The sequence below is a fragment of the Ctenocephalides felis genome, unplaced genomic scaffold (genome assembly GCF_003426905.1).
Source record: "Ctenocephalides felis isolate EL2017-DRISC unplaced genomic scaffold, ASM342690v1 CF-g0.4_SCAFFOLD_00845, whole genome shotgun sequence".
Lineage (NCBI taxonomy): Eukaryota > Metazoa > Arthropoda > Insecta > Siphonaptera > Pulicidae > Ctenocephalides > Ctenocephalides felis.
The window spans coordinates 78238105-78258981 of record NW_020536999.1 but is presented as its reverse complement, the minus strand read 5'-3'; the positions used below and the strand labels follow the sequence as shown (position 1 = coordinate 78258981).

General features: G+C 30.3%; 1 long non-coding RNA gene across 1 annotated transcript; it reads left to right on the top strand.

Moving 5' to 3' along the window:
• The first annotated feature begins 8482 nt into the window (after positions 1-8482).
• On the top strand, positions 8483-20020 carry LOC113364046. Its single transcript, XR_003366012.1, has 3 exons — positions 8483-8547; positions 19141-19286; positions 19848-20020. It is a non-coding gene; the product is annotated as an uncharacterized LOC113364046 (long non-coding RNA).
• Positions 20021-20877: the final 857 nt, after the last annotated feature.

The following is a 20877-nucleotide window of genomic DNA, read 5'->3' as shown; positions in this document are numbered from 1 at the left end:
TTCAGTTTTTATAGATTTTTTAACAAGTCATTTTTGTGTAATAAAGAAATACTGTATTAAATTATGCTTTCGCCATTTAACTCAGACATCTTCATTCAAATTTCTAGAAGTAGTGTAATTCCGGGATCAAATTTTTTGGTTGTTCTTAACAAAAAACTGATAAAGGTGCTTCTAGACTCCCTCATTTGAAGCAAAGGTTTTACAGTCTCATAATTATTTTAGTAACAGAAACAAATAATAGTCTGATTATGACATGTCTGGAGAATACGGTGGGTGTGGCATTGTGTCCCATTCACGGTATAGAAGTTGAAGTCATATCATATAGTTCATTTTCCATGAAGTATATCCTATAGTTTATTCAGCTGATCACAGCTGAATTAACCGTTATGCTATCTTGAAATAACAGAAAACAGACATGACTTAAAATCTCACCAAACATAAGCATCAACTGTTTCTAGTAAATATCGGCTTGCAACTGGTTTGAGAAAGGTCTTTTTTTTGTTTCATAAGCAATTGCATGAGATATTGTATTCAGCCCATTTTTCATTCCTAGTGGTAATTTTCTTCAAAAACCAATCATTTTCAGGGCGTTTCAGAAGTGAATCGCAGACTTTAATTCGGCGACACAGGTTTTTCTCTATAAGAACCTGGAAAACTAATACATTGAGCTTTGATAAAACTCTTGACCTTTCGAGTGGTCATGAACGATTAAATTTGATAATTTCTACCATTTGTAATGTTATCTACATTTAAACAGTAAAATATGTCGACAATGCAGCTAATTGTTTCCATATTTACAGAGACAGCATCCAACAACTGTGCATAATTGATCAGCATTTTTCACATAGCTTAATACAACCTTAACAAGTTTCAAATCATATAATAATTATAGGGCTCAGGTATGACGTTAGTTTAAAAAAAATACAATTAAATATGTGGTAAAACAACGAAGCTACTTTCCAAACAACTATTGTTTGGATTCCCATTTTAATTAGTATTAAAAACGATTTCCATTTTAAATGGAATTAAAAAGAAAGAAAAGATGAAATGCATACAAAAGAGATTGTTAAAATATATTTAACATGTGCTTTGTCATAACCTCACCTTGACATTGAAACAATATCGAAGAACAACGAAGTACGTACTCACTTAACAATCATAAATAAGACAAACAATAAGTTTAAAATTAAATTAATAGTGTGCCACAAAAATAAATACGAAATTCACAAGCAAATGCAGAATAAAATGCTGTCAAAGTTATGTGCTTTATTCACGAAATTAATCTAATAAGCTTAATTATTAATTCATTAAAATACTAACCATAAGCCTGTAAATAATTATATCGCCATTTAAGGTCATTCATCGTCCATTAAAGCACTAAACGTAAACAAAATACAATTAATATTCAAAAGCCTAGGCAATTTAATACCTAAAACAGACATGTTGAAACACATCCGAAGCACCGAGCGACATAAATTACGTTAAACGAAGAATAACGAAGTAACTCGGAAAACAAATGTATGGGTGTCGGCACACTACCATAGAGCGACGTACGACAATCGTAATCATAGATAAAAAAATGTATTGGCTCCGAGCGTGACTGCAGCGCCAGACTAAATGTGTACCACGTGTGAACTAGTTGGGGCTGTCAGTGCGTGCTTTACATGTGTTTTTACATGTTTTTAAAGAAAAAAGTTAATAAAGAAATATTATTAATAAGTTACAACAAGAAAGAGAAAGTTGAATAGGTAATGTAATTTTTAAATTTACTTGAACGTACTTAAAACACAGGTAAGTATGATAAAATAAATAAAAAAATGCAGTAAACATTTATAAGGTTAAGTTGCTTAAAAATTATGTCAAAATCTCAGAATAGTCCTAATAAATAAATTGTAATAATGATAAAAATATTTTTTCAATAAAATAAGTAAATAATATTTTTGTTTACTAGTTTTTTTATTATTTTTGATCAAACTTAAGACATGGACATTATTATAAAGACAGGATATGAGTCCATTCCCCATCAAATAAAGTTTCAGCTGGAAACAATGACCAAAGGTAAAACATTTGTTGATACTGGACACGTGAGAGAAGTCGAGGAACATCGACAAAACTTTGGAAGTTTTTTAATAAAATCTCGAATTATTCGACAAACATCAGTCCATGCTAAACCATATGCTATATCTGTAGACGTAATGCACCTTTAGATAATTTATTTCTTATATTATATAATTATTTAATTGTAATATTATAATTATTTCTAATTATTATATAATTATTATATTGTTTTATTAACTTCCCGTAGGGTAAGTTATAGTAATCGCAAAAAAATCGAAAATGAAAATTTTTATATATCTTTACGTTTCAGAGGTTTCTTAACATTTTGGCATACCTTAGAAAAAATGGATGTATGTGTGTGTGTGTGTGTGTGTGTGTGTGTGTGTGTGTGTATGTATGTATGTATGTATGTATGTACGTGTGTGTATGTATGTGCGGATACAAATTTTCGTCGACGATTTCGGGAACACGGATCAACCGATTTGAATAATTCAAAAAACATTCGATTCGTATTGATAAGGAGACGTGCTGATTAGTTTTTGGCGAAGGCAGGTCCAGCCGTTCCAAAGATACGGGGCAAAAAGTGCCGAAAACGGTAACTCAGTTTTTAAGAGAACGGAACGTCCGATTTTAATAATTCAAAAAACATTTGACTTGTATTGACAAGATGAAGAATTGGTCAAATTTTCATGAGGGCAGGTCTAGCGGTTTCGGAGATCTAACGAAAAAAGTAAAAAAAAATGCCATTTGGCGGTCAAAAATGATCATTAGACATATGCACATCAAATTATCAGATATTTTATAGAGATTTTAACAATAAGTATAAATTTTGTTTGCATTCCTATGGGTTCCGTACCAATATTTATTCGTTAGACGGCGACGCGGCGCTTACGCGCTTTGACATTTTGTCTCTATGCAGTTAAAGCAGTACGATTGCTTTGAAAAAAGATCTTCCAAAATATGCCAAAATAAAGAAAACATTATTTTTTCCAAAAAAAATTAAAAAAAAAAAAAATTAGATTTTTTTTTGAAAAATTTTTTTTTTCAAAAAAAAGTAATTTTTTGTTTAATTTATAGTTTCTCAAAAATCTTATTTTTTCGAAGTAAATTTGTTTTAAAAATGTCAATCGTTTTTAAAAAAATAATAATTTTTGGTACGGGAAGTTCCAGCAATTTGCCTTAAGGCACGATGCCTTAATTGCCTTAAGACAGAATTCCACTTACAGCTAGTTTTAATTTTAGATAAACTTTGAACGTTGTGTGGCAAATGTCAACTGTAATTGTGTATATAATAAGGTACGTAAGATAATAAACACATAGGTGTATATAATCTGTTCAATAGGAAGTCAAAATGTGGGAATGAGACACCAGCCAGATCAATGAGTTCTTGATCTTTTGTCACTGATGAAAATCCCTTGAAAATTTTATTATCTGCTTGACTTTCCAGCAAAGGTTTTTTGATCACTACCGCATTTTATATTAACAAATTTTTTATTACTAACATGCATTTTTATCGGCCTAGTATCTACAACACTACAACTATTTTTGTTTGACACAAATTATTTGTTATATAATGGTTGCAAATAAATGTTTATGAGTTGACATCAGAGCTCGAGTAAAAATCAACTTGACACTCTTGTTCAACTTTCAGAGATACAATCGGAGGAGGATCACATTCATTTATCACTTCCATTGGTTCTTGTATAGTGAGTTCAGAAGTTGATGGTGGAGGTGTTTTTTTTTATTTTATGGGTAATTAAACGCTTGTATCTAAAAATATTAAATTATTGTAGTTAAATTATTAACGGATATTTGTTCGGAGATTACCGGTAATATCCGCGGCCATGATCGTAATGATGAAACCCAAAAACCTAAGCATAGATAAAATTATTATATAATTATACGATAGGAATATAATACTTGTTTAATTATGGATATAGTTATTTTTAACTTCCCGTAGGGTAAGTTATTGTAATGGGCCGAAAATCAAAATTGAAAATTTTTACATTTATCGACGTTTTGAAGGTTTCTGAACATTTTGGCATACCTCAGAAAAAATGAATGTGTGTGTGTATGTATGTATGGATACAATTTTTCGGTTACGTTTTCGGGCGCACAGATCAACCGATTTAATTGGTTCAAAAAACATTTGATTCCTATTGATAGGGAGATGTGGTGATTAGTTTTTGGCAAAGGCAGGTCCAACAGTTACGGAGATAAAGAGCAAAGAGTGCAGAAAATAGAAATCGAGTTTTTGAGAGAACGGATCATCCGATTTGAATGATCTAAAAACATTCAATTAATAATGATTGGGAGAAGTGTTTGTTAGTTTTTGGCAAAGGCAGGCCCAGCCATTTCGAAGATACAGAGCTAAAAGTGCAAAAATGGCAGTTTTTGAGAGAACTAATCGTCCGATTTAAATGATTCAAAGAACTTTCTGCTTGTCTTAACAAAATAATTGATTTAGGAAAAAAACATTTTTGTTTCAACTTTTTTTTCATTTTTTTTTTCAAAAATTTTTTTTCTGTATATCGAAAATAATACAGATTTTATTTTTAATTCTGACTATAATTCTAATATACTTTAAACAAATAATTTAAACTTTGCAATTCAGTTAATATAATTCTTATAAATATTAAACATTGTTGCAATATTAATAATAATTTATTTGAAAACATTCAGTATTCCTCGAACATTTTGTTACGACACGGGAAGTTCTAGCAATTTGCCTTAAGGCACGATGCCATACACCCCACTAGATCATTAGATAATTAATTTACCGTAGGGTAATTTATTGTATCCACTAGATCATTAGATAATTAATTTCTCGTAGGGTAAGTTATTGTAATCGTCCAAAAATCGAAATTGAAATTTCTTGCATTTCTCGACGATTTGAAGGTTTCTGAACATTTTGACATACTTCAGAAAAAATGTATGTGTGTGTGTATGTGTGCCCGCATTTTCCGTTCACGTTTTCGGCCGTACGGATCAACCAATTTGAATGGTTCAAAAAACATTAGATTCCTATTGATAGGGAGATGTGCTAATTAGTTTTTGGGAAAAGCAGGTCCAGCAGTTACAGAGATAAAACGCAAAGAGTGCAGAAAATAGAAATCGAGTTTTTGAGAGAATGGAGCATCCGATTTTAATGATCTAAAAACATTCAATTAATAATGATTGGGAGAAGTGTTTGTTAGTTTTTGGCAAAGGCAGGCCCAGCCATTTCGAAGATACAGAGCTAAAAGTGCAAAAATGGCAGTTTTTGAGAGAACTAAGAGTCCAATTTAAATGATTCAAAGAACTTTCTGCTTGTTTTAACAAAATAATTGATTATAAAAAAAATATATTTTTGTTTAAAAATTTTTTTTTCAAATTTTTTTTTGCCAAAAAAATTTTTTCTGTATATCGAAAATAATTCAGATTTTATTTTTAATTCGGAATGATGTTCTAATAAACTTTAAACAAATAATTTCAACTTTGCAATTCATTTTATATAATTCTTATAAATATTAGACAATGTTATAATATTTATAATAATTCTTTCGAAAACATTCAATATTTAACATAACTATTCTACAAAGGTTCCAAAATAAAATTTTGAAAGAAATCGTGAACGCTCCAAAATACGTTCCCAATTGGTTGATACATCAAGATCTAAGAATTCGAACTATAGAAGAAGAAATTAGTCTTTACTGCACCAGATACCAAGCTCGTCTAAGTCGTCATCCAAACGTATTAGCGTTAGATCTGCTCAAGTCTCTCAAAAAAGCCAAGCCAAGCGTCTCAAAAAAAGAATCTGCAATGATTTACTACAAAATATAACATAACATCTAAGAAAGCGCTATCGCAGGATAGCGATCCTTCTCACGCAGTCAGATAATATATAACTGACAAATGTAGCTCATTAGTTCTAATTTTAATAAATTTTCATTAAATATTTAATTACATTTTTTAATAAATATTTTAGGATGTTCGATTGATGGACCTTATCCCCGTCTTCAATTTCTTTTTTTAATTTGATCACAAAAAAACTAATAAATTAATCAGCACGATTACTAAAAGAAATCTTTTGGGCGGCTTTTCAATTTTCAAAATCAGTTGGATCTTTTGCGAAAACGTGGACGAAACAGTTTGCATGTTTCTCCTAATTCCAGAGAAGCGGCTTGGTCGATTAGGCGAACTTAATCAAATCTCTCCTTTATCAAGTGTCATCAAATGGCTTTTAATCGGTTCAGCCATTTTGAACAAAACTTGGATGAATGTTAAATTTTAACTCATCACATCACCAAAGCGACTTTTCACAAATTTCGAATTGTGAAATTTTATAATTGAACAATTTGACGTGGGGCCGCAATATTTTAGTAGGTTCTTTAAAAAATGATCACTATCATCACAAAGTCATTGGTGTTTTATTGCAAAGACACGGCCCAGCCAATCTTTATCAAAGACTTATCAATACGATTTCCAATCAATATGTTTAGAATATGTTTTCAATTTTGAAAGCTGGTTCAAGATTTTTGCTGAAATATGGGCTATTTTTTTCTTTTCAGCGGAATTGGCTATTTGGATATTCTGGCAAAAAATAAACTTCTAATTCGGGATTTTGTAAAGTAATTCAAATATTATAATTTTCCAAACAAACCATTTGAACATCGATTTTTTGTCACTCTTATTACTGTGGTGCTAATTGTTGCTATAATAGGTGTATGATCTGATGATAAATCTGAACTATCTTCTATGATTGTGTATAAATCAGAAATGCCATTTGTTATATAAAAATCTAGAAGGTCAGGGTGTTTGTTTCTGTTCGTAGGCCAATAAGTTGGTTTTTCAGTCGATAAGAATGAATAATTTTTATTTAATAGCATTTGTGCCAACTGCTTACCTTTAGGAGTGGTAAGTCTAGAGCCCCATAAGGTATTTTTACTGTTAAAATCACCACTGACTATAAATCTGTGTCCTAATGTATCAAAGAATTTTTCATAATCATCTGTTTTTATCGTGTGACATGGCGGACAATATACATAATAGACAATGATATCTTAAAGAAATGTATTAATACATATTGTAGTTGGTTGTAAATAATTTTCTTGAAAATTTGTTAGTGTGTAATGTGAAATACTGTTTTTAATCAATATTCCAGATCCAGCGTTTGCAGTATTGTCTGGGTGATTAGTATTATAGAAATAATAGAAAGGAATCTTGAAATGTAGATTATTTGTTAAATGCGTTTCACTGATTAGCATCACATCAATCATGTGTTGTAAAAATAATATTAATTCATTTTTATGATTTAGAACACCATTTACATTCCATTGAGCAATCCGAAGAAACTTGGCCATTAATTTTTAACTAATTTGGTTAACATGTTCATGTCTAACTTATTTTGTTGTATTAGTTGTTTGAACATGCCTTCAAAATCATTAATAAATGTGATAAGGGCAACGGTTACCTGTGACTGTTCGTTTTCGTCACTTCGTTGAAACTTAAAAACTAATAAGAGAAATGCGTAAAAGTATTGACAATGAAATGACAAATTTAGCAGGAATAAAAAGTAATACAAAAATTTAGAAGGATAAAAAGTACAGATAATTTTTAAAAAGAACAAATGCTTTGCAAACAAAATAATCCTAAAAACATATATATATATATATATATATATATATATATATATATATTGATATCAAAAATGAGAGAAAACAAATTTCCTAGGATTAAAATTCATTTACGAGACATTCTTTTTTATTATTTCTGCATTTAAAATAGTTATTTTGCTATCTAATCAATCATTAATAAAGTTGCATTTTACGAAATCTTAAATTAGTTTGCATGGAGCCGCATAGGCGCTGTATGGACAGTATGGCGAGGTGTGCCGGCACCCTTACAACTTACTCCGCTCTCCGTTTGCTTGCTTTGTAATCTATGTGGTGATTCACACCGCAGAATTTGCAATCATGGGTTTTTGTAATGTTAATTTGATTTTGTTTAAATTGAGTGCTCTAGTGTACAATTAATGATCTAATTTGGCGATAAATTATTTGCAGGCTTTCGATTAGTATTTTGGTGTGTCATAGTTTCGTTTATTGATTCAATCTGTCAAGAAATAACATTTGACAGCCTTCTATTCTGCAGTTTCTTTGATTTTAGTTGCGAAATATTTGTTAGTAACGTTCTTGCTTTTTGCTTATTTCTTATCGATTTAAGTTTAAACTGAATGTTTAAATGTCCGTATTATTTATCAGATTAATATAATATCGTTATCAATATTATTTCAATCCACATGGTAGTTATGTTTTAACAATTTTTTATATGGGCATAGCATGTTTTCTTTCTTTTCATATGATTTTCATATTTATATTTGTATATATCAATTGTTATAATGTTTTATAATTTCAGATGTCGATAAAGAAACACTATTTATGATGAAAGGTTATGGGAATGTTTTGGCTGTATGGCTGTACGAGATAATTTGCATAACAGATTGCTAATGTAAGTACCTTCATATCTTTCATATCAATCTGGAACACTTATAATTAAACTCAACTGATTGATTAGATAGCAAAATAACTATTAAATGCAGAGATAATAAAGAACAATGTCTCGAAAATAAATTTTAATCGTAGGAAATTAGTTTTCTTTCATTTTGAACAATATATATATATATATATATATATATATATATATATATATATATATATATATATTGATAGACAATGTTTTAATGGGTAACCTGAAACTTCTGTAAATGTACAACTGATACGTTTTCTTTTTCTTGATTTTCTGTATTAAATATATCTATGAATTACCCACTAAATAGGTCCCGTCATCAGCATTACAATTCAGTAGGGCTCTAACTACTAAGACCTGCCAAATGCCAGCGTCATATGTGGGGGCATAATATCTGCTACTCGCAAACGATATCCTTTCATCAGCATCACATATCTGATGATATTTATTATTAAGTCAACCTTCAAAATACTTAAGTAATCAAATAAATAATACTTTTTGCTTCAATATTAATAGAGTAATAACCCTTCCGATTCATATAAATGCCGCAGTGATTTTTTGTGGGAGCTTAACTATCTTCTGATTGTATCTTATTTCTTATTGTAGCTAAACTTAATCTTTCAGTCTTGATTATTAGTCCTTGGCAGTAATATTTTATTTTATATTGATAAACATTTGCATTAGTAGCATTTTGTTTATTGTTAAAGTTATTTTAAATAGTACATGAAATAAAAGTATTTTATTAGAGGAATTAAGTATTTTAAAAAGATTTTATCTTTGGATTTAGTAATTAAGCACCTACTGCTACCCTTTGGTAACCAAACTTAAAAATTACAGATATTTATATCAGGCACATGCATTAAAATTTGGCATGGAGCGTGATAAATATTGCTCTTTTTTAAACGTGATTTCCATTATCTACATTTGAATAGTCAACATTAAAGTTTCCAATTTTCTCATCATAGACATCATGTTGAGGGCCATTTAATTTGTACAATTTTTATTAGTTTGTTATTTTTAATAATTAAACAATCTATACTAGCGCATAACCAGGATTGTAATGGCTTCACTAAGAATCCAACTGGGATCACATCAACAGGATATTTAGCTATTGTTTTTTTTCACTTTCCATGCCGTATTTCATTGCCTTAGTTGGATGGGCCATTGGCCTTGGATTGATTAGATCATGGCCAAAGTTTTAAAATTGTTTTTGTGACGAGCTGAAAACCACTCTGGACTTTCACTTTGATCTATTTTTTTAAACACAACGATTTGGTTATTATTTAGTTGACTTAATATTTTGATAATAGTAATCATACAGTTTGAATCAGAAAAATATATTACGTATAATACTGGCTCTGTTTTAAAGTTTTAAGTAAAACTTCAATTAGATTTTCGGTATTTTTCACAGCTATTCTTTTAATGGTCATATCACATAAATCAGTGACAAAAATTCTAGCAGCTGTTTGAATTGCGGTCTCAGGCTCACATTTTTGAATAGAGCGAAAAGATCAGTTCATTACTGATACGTCATTATCTTCTATATTATAAACTAGTCCATATTTTCTAGTGTTTGGGAAATCATCAGCAATATCAAGAGACTTTGAATAGATTTACTTTCCCAAATGAGATTTGACTAATTTTTCCAGCCTTTCTCTTCAGATGTTTTGGACTAACTCCTGTCGTTGTTTATATAATGAATAACAGCATAACAGTAGTTACAATTAGCAGTACTGTTTTAATAAAGCGACTGATAGAAATTCTCGAGAAATTCATATAGCAATTGCCTACATCAGTTTGATATGAACCATTACCTAAAAATGAATAGCTGCAAGCACCTATAATAAAAATTTAGTAGTTATTTTAACAAACCGTTTTTAGATGTTCCTGCTTTGGGTGATGAAGTAGCTCTCTTCTTTGTTCTTCCTTAGAAGATATTTTTCTGTGCTGTTTTCTTGATGATTGCATTGGCGGTTTCCATTAGTTCTTCGGTTTCCGTATCCGGGTCTGAATCTGTAATTGATAGGCTGCAAATCTATTTGAAAACTCCAGTTTAGATGCGTCGTCGGTGCTATTATTTGAATTTAGCAGTTGTCGAAATACGTTACTTGTGTACGCTCTCTTATTAAATTGGTTCTTTCTTCAGCGATCCTTTTTTTAAGACGGTTTTAACTGGTCGATTAATCGCACAATTTTAACATATAGCTGGGCTAAAGGAACTGTCTTCCGCTATAGAGGGAAACCATATACGGGATTAACCATGTGTAGTGTCACGTGAGATTTATTTATTTAAAAATTGCTGGGCTGAAGACACTCATCCATCAAAGACGGGAAACCATATATTTTTTTATTTTACAATTTAATGTTCATTCTTCAACGTCCATCGATTCCACTCACCGAGCGAACCCCAATCATTCCCATGTTCAATGCTAAATAATGCCAAACTATTCAGCCTATCTTATAACATATTAGTTCTTATATAAGTTTTAATTACTTTTAATTTCGAAAAACTACGTATGCCACTTTGCTACATAAACAGGTAAAGTTATGAGTATTCAAGGCATTGAAAAATTAGGGAAAGCTAAATTATTGCATACTATATAATTAAGGATATCAAATTGTTTTCGGATATTAGAATCAATTATCCGAAAAATATCACGAAATGCAAAAAATTCTATTGAGTTTATATTATTTTCTACTGTTGCCGTCCATTAAATCATTGCAATGCTTTCTTAAAGCTCTGTATTATTTTCCGGCAATTTATTTAAAAAATCGATTTTTTTAAAATCGATCCTTAATTGGTAGAAGCGATCGTTTGTCGAACACATTGCAACTTCTAAAAGCACCTAAAACACATTAATTTTACATTTATCTAGTCGAAATCTTGGCGATTCATCGGATTGCTCATAGTCCAATAGTCGTTTTTTTCTTTCGTTGTTGCACTTCCGAACTACCTTTAAATTCTTGTTCTCCATCCATTTCTTTGCTCAGTTATTTTGCTGTTGTTAGAATATTCTTATAATATATTTCGATAATCTTGCAAAAATATTTTTAAATTTTCGATAGATTCTAATGAAATATTGTGTAATATTTATATTTGTGTCTTGAAGAATTTTACTTACGTGGTTCATTGTATTGAGCCAAGTCATACCAAATTATAAAAGAACAAAGAAATTTATACTTCTTCATTTTTAAGCATAACTCATAAATTCAGAGCTTCGTGTTGATATTCTTAAATGAAATTTTCATTGTTTACAATATCAAAAAGCTTCTCCTAATTGATATCGGAAGGACCGAATTGCATTAATATGGCTGTGCCTCTGGGGGTACTACATCTGGATGAGGGATCTGATAAAGACAGTTAGTGATAGCCCGAAGGCCAGTAACAGATTTATATGACCAAGTTCCTCTCAAGTGATAATTGGTAAAACGCATCAGAAAATCGAACTACAAAGCCTCGTGAATGTCAGCTGAGGCTCGGTGGGGGGGATGAGCAGTTGTAACCCCCCACGCTTGAAGAAAAAAAAAATAAATTCACTCATTTCCTCTCGGCTAAAAGTTTATCAAGTTATAGCTAACCCAATACCTCAACCAAAAAAAAAGTCAGCTGGTTATAACATAGTGCATTGTACGTCAGCTGATGGCTAGATCATGGGAAAAAAAATCTTCACTTTCAGTGATATCCTCTCGGTTAAAAATTTACCAGATGATAGCTTATATGTAACAATTGATAAATATATACGTCAGCTGGCTGTATCTCGGTGGAAAAATCGTCAGCTGATACTTTGAAAGTTGTTACGTAGAAGTTAGCCAGAAGCATTTATTGACTATTTAAAGGCATCAGCTGACCAGGTTTCCCTCGACTTATTGCTAGCTGATTTTTTTTATTCATCACAGTCTTATATTTAAAATCAACTCACAAATTTTCGTGTGGGAGGAAATGACGTCTCTTTGATTATTCGGCATAGCACTCCAATATGAGTGTTGAGATGAAACAAATATTCTATATCAATATTTTTTAGACTTATAAGTATATAATCATATAATTTTAGATATATTCCAATATTTCAATAATCAATTTGCTTAGTATAAATTAACTAGTTACTTGATAAAAAATATTTATTATAAAAAAATTATGACAAATTACAATTCGAATGACAATGTTATTTAATCATTTTCGGCTTCGTTTTGGCTCGAGTCACAACTATCTCTCTCTGATTCATTGTCCGAGTCACTGTCAGAACTGTCTGCTGTTATATTTTCATTGTAATAATCTGTAAAAAAAATTAGAATGCGTATTTTAGCATAATATCATTAATATGATAATAAAATGTTACCTTTTTCGGGCTGGATATTTCATCAATCGATGTTGGTAACTGACTTCCAAAGAACCAGGTAAAATCATATTTATTGTCAATTTCTTCCCAACCATAGTCTTCCAGATCATCAGAAGTTGGAACCTTCAAGTGTGCATTTGACCAAATTTGAGCAATATAGAATGCTCTTAAAAATTGCTGATATAGCTCTGACTCGCAAGGTGGTAGAGAAGAGCTATCAATACCTTTCTTTGGTAACTTGAATGTCTCCGTATCCAAGAATTTATATGTTTTTTCAAACAACACTACTCTTGCCTCATTGACCTTTTTCAGACGATTTAATCCATACATATGGCAAACAAACTCTTGAATTTTCTCAAAAATATTGTCTCTATTCTCTAATGATTTTGACATTTGGATGAAACACTCAATGAAATCATTCGATTTAGCCATTATTGAAAATAGTCGTTTTTTTCCTTTTCGAAAAAAGGCCGGGTTAAAATCACACCCTGTGAATGCGTGAAATGCCGGAAGTGGAACATTTATAAATCTTTGGGCTTTTCCAACTCCAACTTCCATGCAAATGTTGATATTTTCTGATATATTAGCCATGTTAGCTAACATAATTATTAACACGTCAGTGTCGGAACAACGAATCGTCACGTTTGCATTAATATCAATGTTGCAGACATGGAAAATCATTTTTGAGTCTGCTTCTTCGTGAGCCGGGCACGAAAATTCTTCAACACGAGTTTTTATAACTTTTGAGTCATTAACTATGAATCGAAAACAAGAGTCTGCACTCACATAAACTGTTTTATCCTTTATATACGGCCACATATAATCTTCTTCTCAATTTTCAATAAGAAACTGTACCAGTGCTTCCTTAAAATTAACGTTCTTCAGCTCAAGAGAAAAATCTTTTTTTCGCACTTGGTCAGGGCCTTCGATATGGAAGTTTGCTTGCTCCATGCCTCGTAGTTTGTGTTCTGTGTCACATTTCGGCCTCGTAATGCCATACGCACTAGTAGTGAAAAAATTCTTACGCAGTGAACGTGTTAAAGAGGCGTCATTTCCTGCCACACGAAAATTTGTGAGCTGATTTTAAATATAATATTGTGATGAATAAAAAAAATCAGCTAGCAATAAGTCGAGGGAAACCTGGTCAGCTGATGCCTTTAAATAGTCAATAAATGCTTCTGGCTAACTTCTACGTAACGACTTTCAAAGTATCAGCTGACGATTTTTCCACCGAGATACAGCCAGCTGACGTATATATTTATCAATTGTTACATATAAGCTATCATCTGGTAAATTTTTAACCGAGAGGATATCACTGAAAGTGAAGATTTTTTTTCCCATGATCTAGCCATCAGCTGACGTACAATGCACTATGTTATAACCAGCTGACGTTTTTTTTTTGTTGAGGTATTGGGTTAGCTATAACTTGATGAACTTTTAGCCGAGAGGAAATGAGTGAATTTATTTTTTTTTTCTTCAAGCGTGGGGGGTTACAATTACTCATCCCCCCCCCCCTGTGCCGCAGCTGACGGTCATAGGGCTTTATGATACTGTTGTCTGATGCGTATCGCCAATTATCTATCGAGAAGAAATAATTAACCAAATTTGCACCTGGCTCTTGGACTATGAGGTATATATAAATTTGAGTACTTAGTAAAATGCATTTCACTCACCAGTAAGAAACCAATTTTTTGTGTCTTTTATGTGTTGACTCAGCCTATTAGCGTTACAAAAACTAATCTGCTAATTACGGTACGGAAAGTTCTAGCAATTTGCCTTAAGGCACAATGCCATGCACCACTAGTTTTTCGATAAATTCTAGTGTAGACAAAAAGTAATTTACTTATTATAAGTAGGGACTACTGTGATCGACGAGGAAATATAAAAAATATCAAACGCTAAACAATATTTTTTATAAGTTAAACCCAGTGCATACGACGTCAGATTTCTTGACTAGTGCATGCCATACAGTTTGTTACCTAGCAAGGACATGATATACTATAATTTACGATCTTGCCAGCCACATTTCCCATTTATGCCAGCTATTCAAACTGGCAGTATCCTTAACAAATTTCTTTCTATAACCATTTGCCTAGCAATGTCGGAAGCAGTTTTGAGAACAACTTCTGTTCTCGTTTTTTTTGTAAGTTTTCAAAAATTTCAAAATTTTCAAACAATTGTTTTAATTAAAAATGTTTAAATTCGATTTTTTCTATAAACCAAATATTTTCAAAAAATCCAAAATTTGCGAAAAATACTAAATTTTTAAAATTTTAATTTTTCGAAAAATTTCAAAGTTTAAATATATTAGATTTACATAAAACTTTTACTAGAACAAACTTTCCATAATCTTTTTATAATTTTATAACAATATGAATAATCCGATAAAGACAACATATTGATTTCAGTATCTTCTAATGCTTTCACATATAGTTATCAAATCTGTTAGTTTTTAATAATTATTAAAGATACTTTTATTCCATACTTTAATTTTGAGTTTTGATGTATTACTTAATTCATTAATTCATTATCAGGTGTATAATGAGAAGTTTACCATCTTATTTTTGTTTGCCGCTTTGCTGCTATCAATCTTTTAGTTTCAAGACTAATAGTGAGAATGTTATTTTTAACTACTATTTTAATGTTTGTTGTTAAGGATTTGACCGCATTTTTATGATTTGTTTAAAATTATCAAGTTCAATATCAATGACACTTGGAGTTTGTAATTTGACTTTTAAGTTAACTTTTTTTTCAAAAATACTTCGATAAAATTCCCAGTTAGTATTGGTATTATGCAACGTCGGAGCTTGATTTGTCAATTAAATAAAAATAATTATGAATCTCAATATATGTTTTATTGATTCCAGAAACTATGAAGGAATCCAAAAGGTCACTAATCGTGATCCCCAATTTGTATGCTTGCTATTGAGGTATCTTCCAACTACAAATCTATTACCCACAGTTTCGAAAAAAATTTGAAAATGATGATTTGAAAATGTCATGTGGTAATTGTTTTATTTTAACCGTAGTTGATTGTAACTACTCTTTTTTATTTGTTTTATTGGCCTCTGATAAACATTTAGCCACATTACAATATATATGTCACATACTATTATAATATTATTCACTTAAATTTACTTTACTTTCATTAATAAACCTAATTATGTGAGGATAACAATTTAAATTCTGCAATAATGATAACAAGTTGAAGGGTTTGATTAGCGTTTTTATGGGGTGCAGTTCCTCTAGCAATTTTGTTATGTTTTCTTCAAATAGACTGCATTCTAGTATTATGTGTTCAGTTGATCCAATTGGTGCTCCACAATGACAAGATTCTGATGCTTTTACTCCTAGCCTTTTCAGATGTGCGGGAAAGTTGCCATGGTTAAGTCTCAATCTCATTAATTATACGATTGTACCTCTGTTTTCATTTACAAATTTCCGAAACCACGGTTTCTTCTACAGTAATATTGTCCCCTTGTCGACGACGAACTATTCCATTCTTCTTGCTATTTATCAATTTCATTCACTGTCATTCACCACATTCACTGTGGCAGGGTGGACCATTGTCCCATGTTCCGAGCCCATTTTGCTATTGTGTACACTTTTTTGTTGCCTCTAATACCAGAGTGGGATCTTATCCATGATAATTTAACCATATAAGCGTTCTCTAATTGATGTATAAGGTTATTCTAGATTTCATATAGTAATGTTTTGCTTAATCTATTTGTGAAAAATAGATTTTTCAGTTTGTCTAAGCAGCTTTGGCTGTCAGTGACAATAATCGCTTTAGTGAATTTGATACTTTCGACGAATTGAATGCTTTTTTATGGCTATTAACTTTGCTGGCCAAACTGAAACAATGTCTGGGAGTTAATATCCTATTCTGATATTTCTTTATTAAAAATATTGCACAGCCAGTTTTATTTTTTAAGTTTTGACCCATCTGTAAACGGCTACAGTTTGTAGGTGTGGAGATCATCGCATCTATGCATAATTTCAAACATTTATATTGGATTTTGTCTAGCTTCCTGCAATGTGAGGAATTATTGAAAACTAGACTTCTATAATCTAATGGTGGTCTAATTAATGTTTTGTATAAGTTTAGAGCTGTTATAGGTAGTGTTAGAAGTATCGAGGCAAAAGATCGATATTGAGTACTTTGAAAAGTATCTAATCAAAATATCAATGCCAAAAAATATCGTGGCGAAAGTATCGATAGTACTCAATATCGAATTTTGAGTACTTTTCATAAAAATCAAACATAAGTGCAAGAAAGATCTAAAACTCATTAAATATTACATCACAATATTAGAATGAATTCTATTGCTTGTAATCTGATGTGTTAAATCAGAATCATTTTCAATATTGTAAAATTTTAACAGTAATTTTTCAATACTAATTTCAAATTCTATAATTTTTCAAAAAAAAGACAAGTTATAATAGTTGATTATTTTTGATTAAAACAATATAATAGTCTGATACTATATTCAAAAAGCAATACTTTTTAAGTATTTTTAAGCACAATAATATTTTTAATATTTTTCAGTGCAAACAATTGCCACAAGTACCAAATTAATTTATTATTTTCTAAAAGTTTTTTTGCCCACTATACTAAAGAAAGTATTCTTTAGTTTTGTTGTCATTCATTCAGAAAAAGACAGTTGAAATCCGATTCCTAAAATATGTTCATAATGTGCACAAACTGAAAACGAGACATTTTAAGATTCATGTACCACAAAGAAAATATTGCTCTTCTGTTCTTTTTCAAATTGTTTATTTAATTTTTAATTTACAAGTACTTTACTTCAACTTCAAATTACAATACTTTTAGAAAGAAAAATAATAACGCATTGAAATCGATGAGTATTATTATTTGAAATAATTATATTTCGATTCTTTTTTACGCAAAATACTAACATATTGAAATTGATGAATATTATTATTTGAAATAATTATATTTCGATTCTTTTTTAAGCAAAATACTAATATATTGAAATTGATGAATATTATTATTTGAAATAATTATATTTCGATTCTTTTTTACGCAAAATACTAATATATTGAAATTGATGAATATTATTATTTGAAATAATTATATTTCGATTCTTTTTTACGCAAAATACTAATATATTGAAATTGATGAATATTATTATTTGAAATAATCATACTTCGATTGTTGAATATGTTTTTATAAAACATTTTGGTACTTTAAAAAGGCGTTTCATTTTACAAAAGAGTAATAAATAAACATCTTTATTTATTAGAGTGGTCATATCCATTTTGGGTTTTTGAGCAATAAATTCTGAGACTAATGACCCTTCGGGATCATTTTTTGACACTTCTCTGAACAATTATGACCACCTAGAGAGACTATTGCTTAGCATTCGGCAAAATGGTTGGTTTTCATAGTTGGTCGATGAGTGGAGTTCATAGATTACGCTGTCGATTCTTTTTGAGTACTATCGACGAAAAAGATCGATATTGGCAAATAGATCGAGCTATAAAATCGATACCAAAAGTACTCACTATCGACCGCAAAGTATCGATATTTACTCAGTACTCGATATTTCGTTCTAACACTAGTTGTAGGGTGAGCTCCCCACTATGCTCTATTGACAAATCTATTCCCCATATTCGCAAAATATTTTTTGTTTCAACTTTTTTGATGACCTGATCTATATGTGCTTTAAAAGATAATCTTCTGTCGAAAGTGACACCCAGGAATTTAAAGGTTTCTTGAAAAAACTCCTATTGAGATTTTTTCATCTGATAATTCGAGTCCTTTCTTTGGGAGTCATCTATATCAGATACTTTTTAGAGATTTTCATAATAGTTTCAAACTTTGTTTACATTTCTATGGGTTCCATTCCAATGTATATTCGTTGATAGTTTGCGATGCGGCGCTAACGCGCTTCGATATTTTGTCTATGTAACATCGGCGTAGTACGATTGCTATAAAAAAAGTTAAAGTTTTCAAAAAAACATCAGAATATAAAAAAAATCAAAAACTGATTTTTATGAAATTTTAAGAAAATGTTAAAATTTAAAAAAAATGTAATATTTGATACGGAAAATTCCAGCAATTTGTCTTCAAGCACGATGCCATGCACCACTATTTAAAATTATTGTTCATTCAAAATTTTTGTGTTACCTGTAAAATTATAATTACATATCAATAACAACAATACTAAGAATAAAAAAATATAATTTATTTTAATATAAACACTATTTACAGATTTACAATTGTCGACATATTATATTAGCCAAGCTCAATATAATGCAAGGAGAGATTTCTGTACTAGCATTTCACTCCGCAAAAGATGAACTTGAATCTGGCGCCATTGACATTTTGCCTCCGTTGGCAGGCCTGCGTCTAGTCGAGTGAGTGCATCTATTAATCTGTGGTCGTGTTCAAGTCACGGGTTCAGTAATCCATTATGTTGCTTCGTGCTGCGCATTAGTTTCAATGTTTTTTTGTTTTAGTGTTTATTTCTATTTTATTTAAATTCAGTGCTTTGGTAGACAAATAATCAAATAGCATAAATTGGCGATAAAATTGTTTGCAGATTTCTGGTTAGTATTTTGATGAATTGTTAATTCAATACGTGAAACAAAAACAAAGAATTTGACAGCATTCTATCTCGTATTCGATGTGATTTTATATGTGAAATTTTCGTTAAAAATGCTCGTGCTTTCCATGCTTTTGTTGCAACATGCTGTTGATTTAATATAAAACACAATGTTTGTTATATTTATGATTATTATGTACATACGCACGTACTTTATTTATTGATATCATTTCCAATTTCATAGAAACGCTATGACTAATGCATATTCTATTTTAACACTGTAGTTGACATTAATTTTCTTTCCTTTTGAGGCTATTTTAAATTATTATTTTTATTTCTATATATGAATTAGTATAATATTCTTAACTTTCAGGTGTCGGTGAAGAAATTTTATCCAACATAATGGAGAGCCATGTGAATGTTTTGCCGAACAAAATCATCCTACATTTTATAGCCATGCAAGGTACACTGAGTAATAATTTTTAGCAAGTAAGTGCTTGCAAGTTTTTTTTATTGCGATGGATATAATCGTGATTAGTATTATCAAAAATGCTTAGTAATAGCAAAATTGTTTTACGAATCATGAATGAAATTCTAGACATTTGATCTGCTTTTATTGTCCGAACCTACAAGAAAAAAGTATGTCTATATATTTATTAACAGTTATCAGCAAATGTTGTCTGTATAATTATGAGTTTAGCTGTTAGTTTACGATTCACAAATTTTATGATTGCTAGCAAATATGGTTGTTGATGACACGCTGTCGATAATTTCAATTATTAAATTTGTTATTAACTTTCTATGGAACAGATTAAACTTATGTAGCATTGTTTATGGTCCTTGGTCTAATTCTCTTATTTGTTTCTCATTTTACTATCCTCAATTTTTAATTTTGTAATTATTTTATATTTTCTTATGTTCAAAAGTAGACCTCACATGATTAACTTCATGATTTTTTTCTTGACATAGTCTCTACTATACTTAGGCGGTACTCTAACTTTCTGGTCACCTCCTAAAATTAATATTATCAAAAACTTGACTTACTATGTAAAATTCTCATAATGTCTCAAATTTCTGATATGTTTACATATTCCCACTTTAAGATATATTTTTGCACTGTAATAATTCTTTCGGAAGACATTTGCTGGCTGCTATAGAGTTTATCGGAAGTTGTGATAGAATATTGTACTTATTCAGTAAATTTTGGCATATGTATATGTATGTATGTGTGTGTATATATATATATATATATATATATTAGATCGTATATATATATATATTAGATGCAGTTTTTAAAAATCGAGTTTTACATTGTTTTCAATTGTTATGATTGGATGAGACGTCCTGAATTGATTAAGGAATTTAAATTGATGTGCGTTAACAGATACTCATTGCAATAAGTT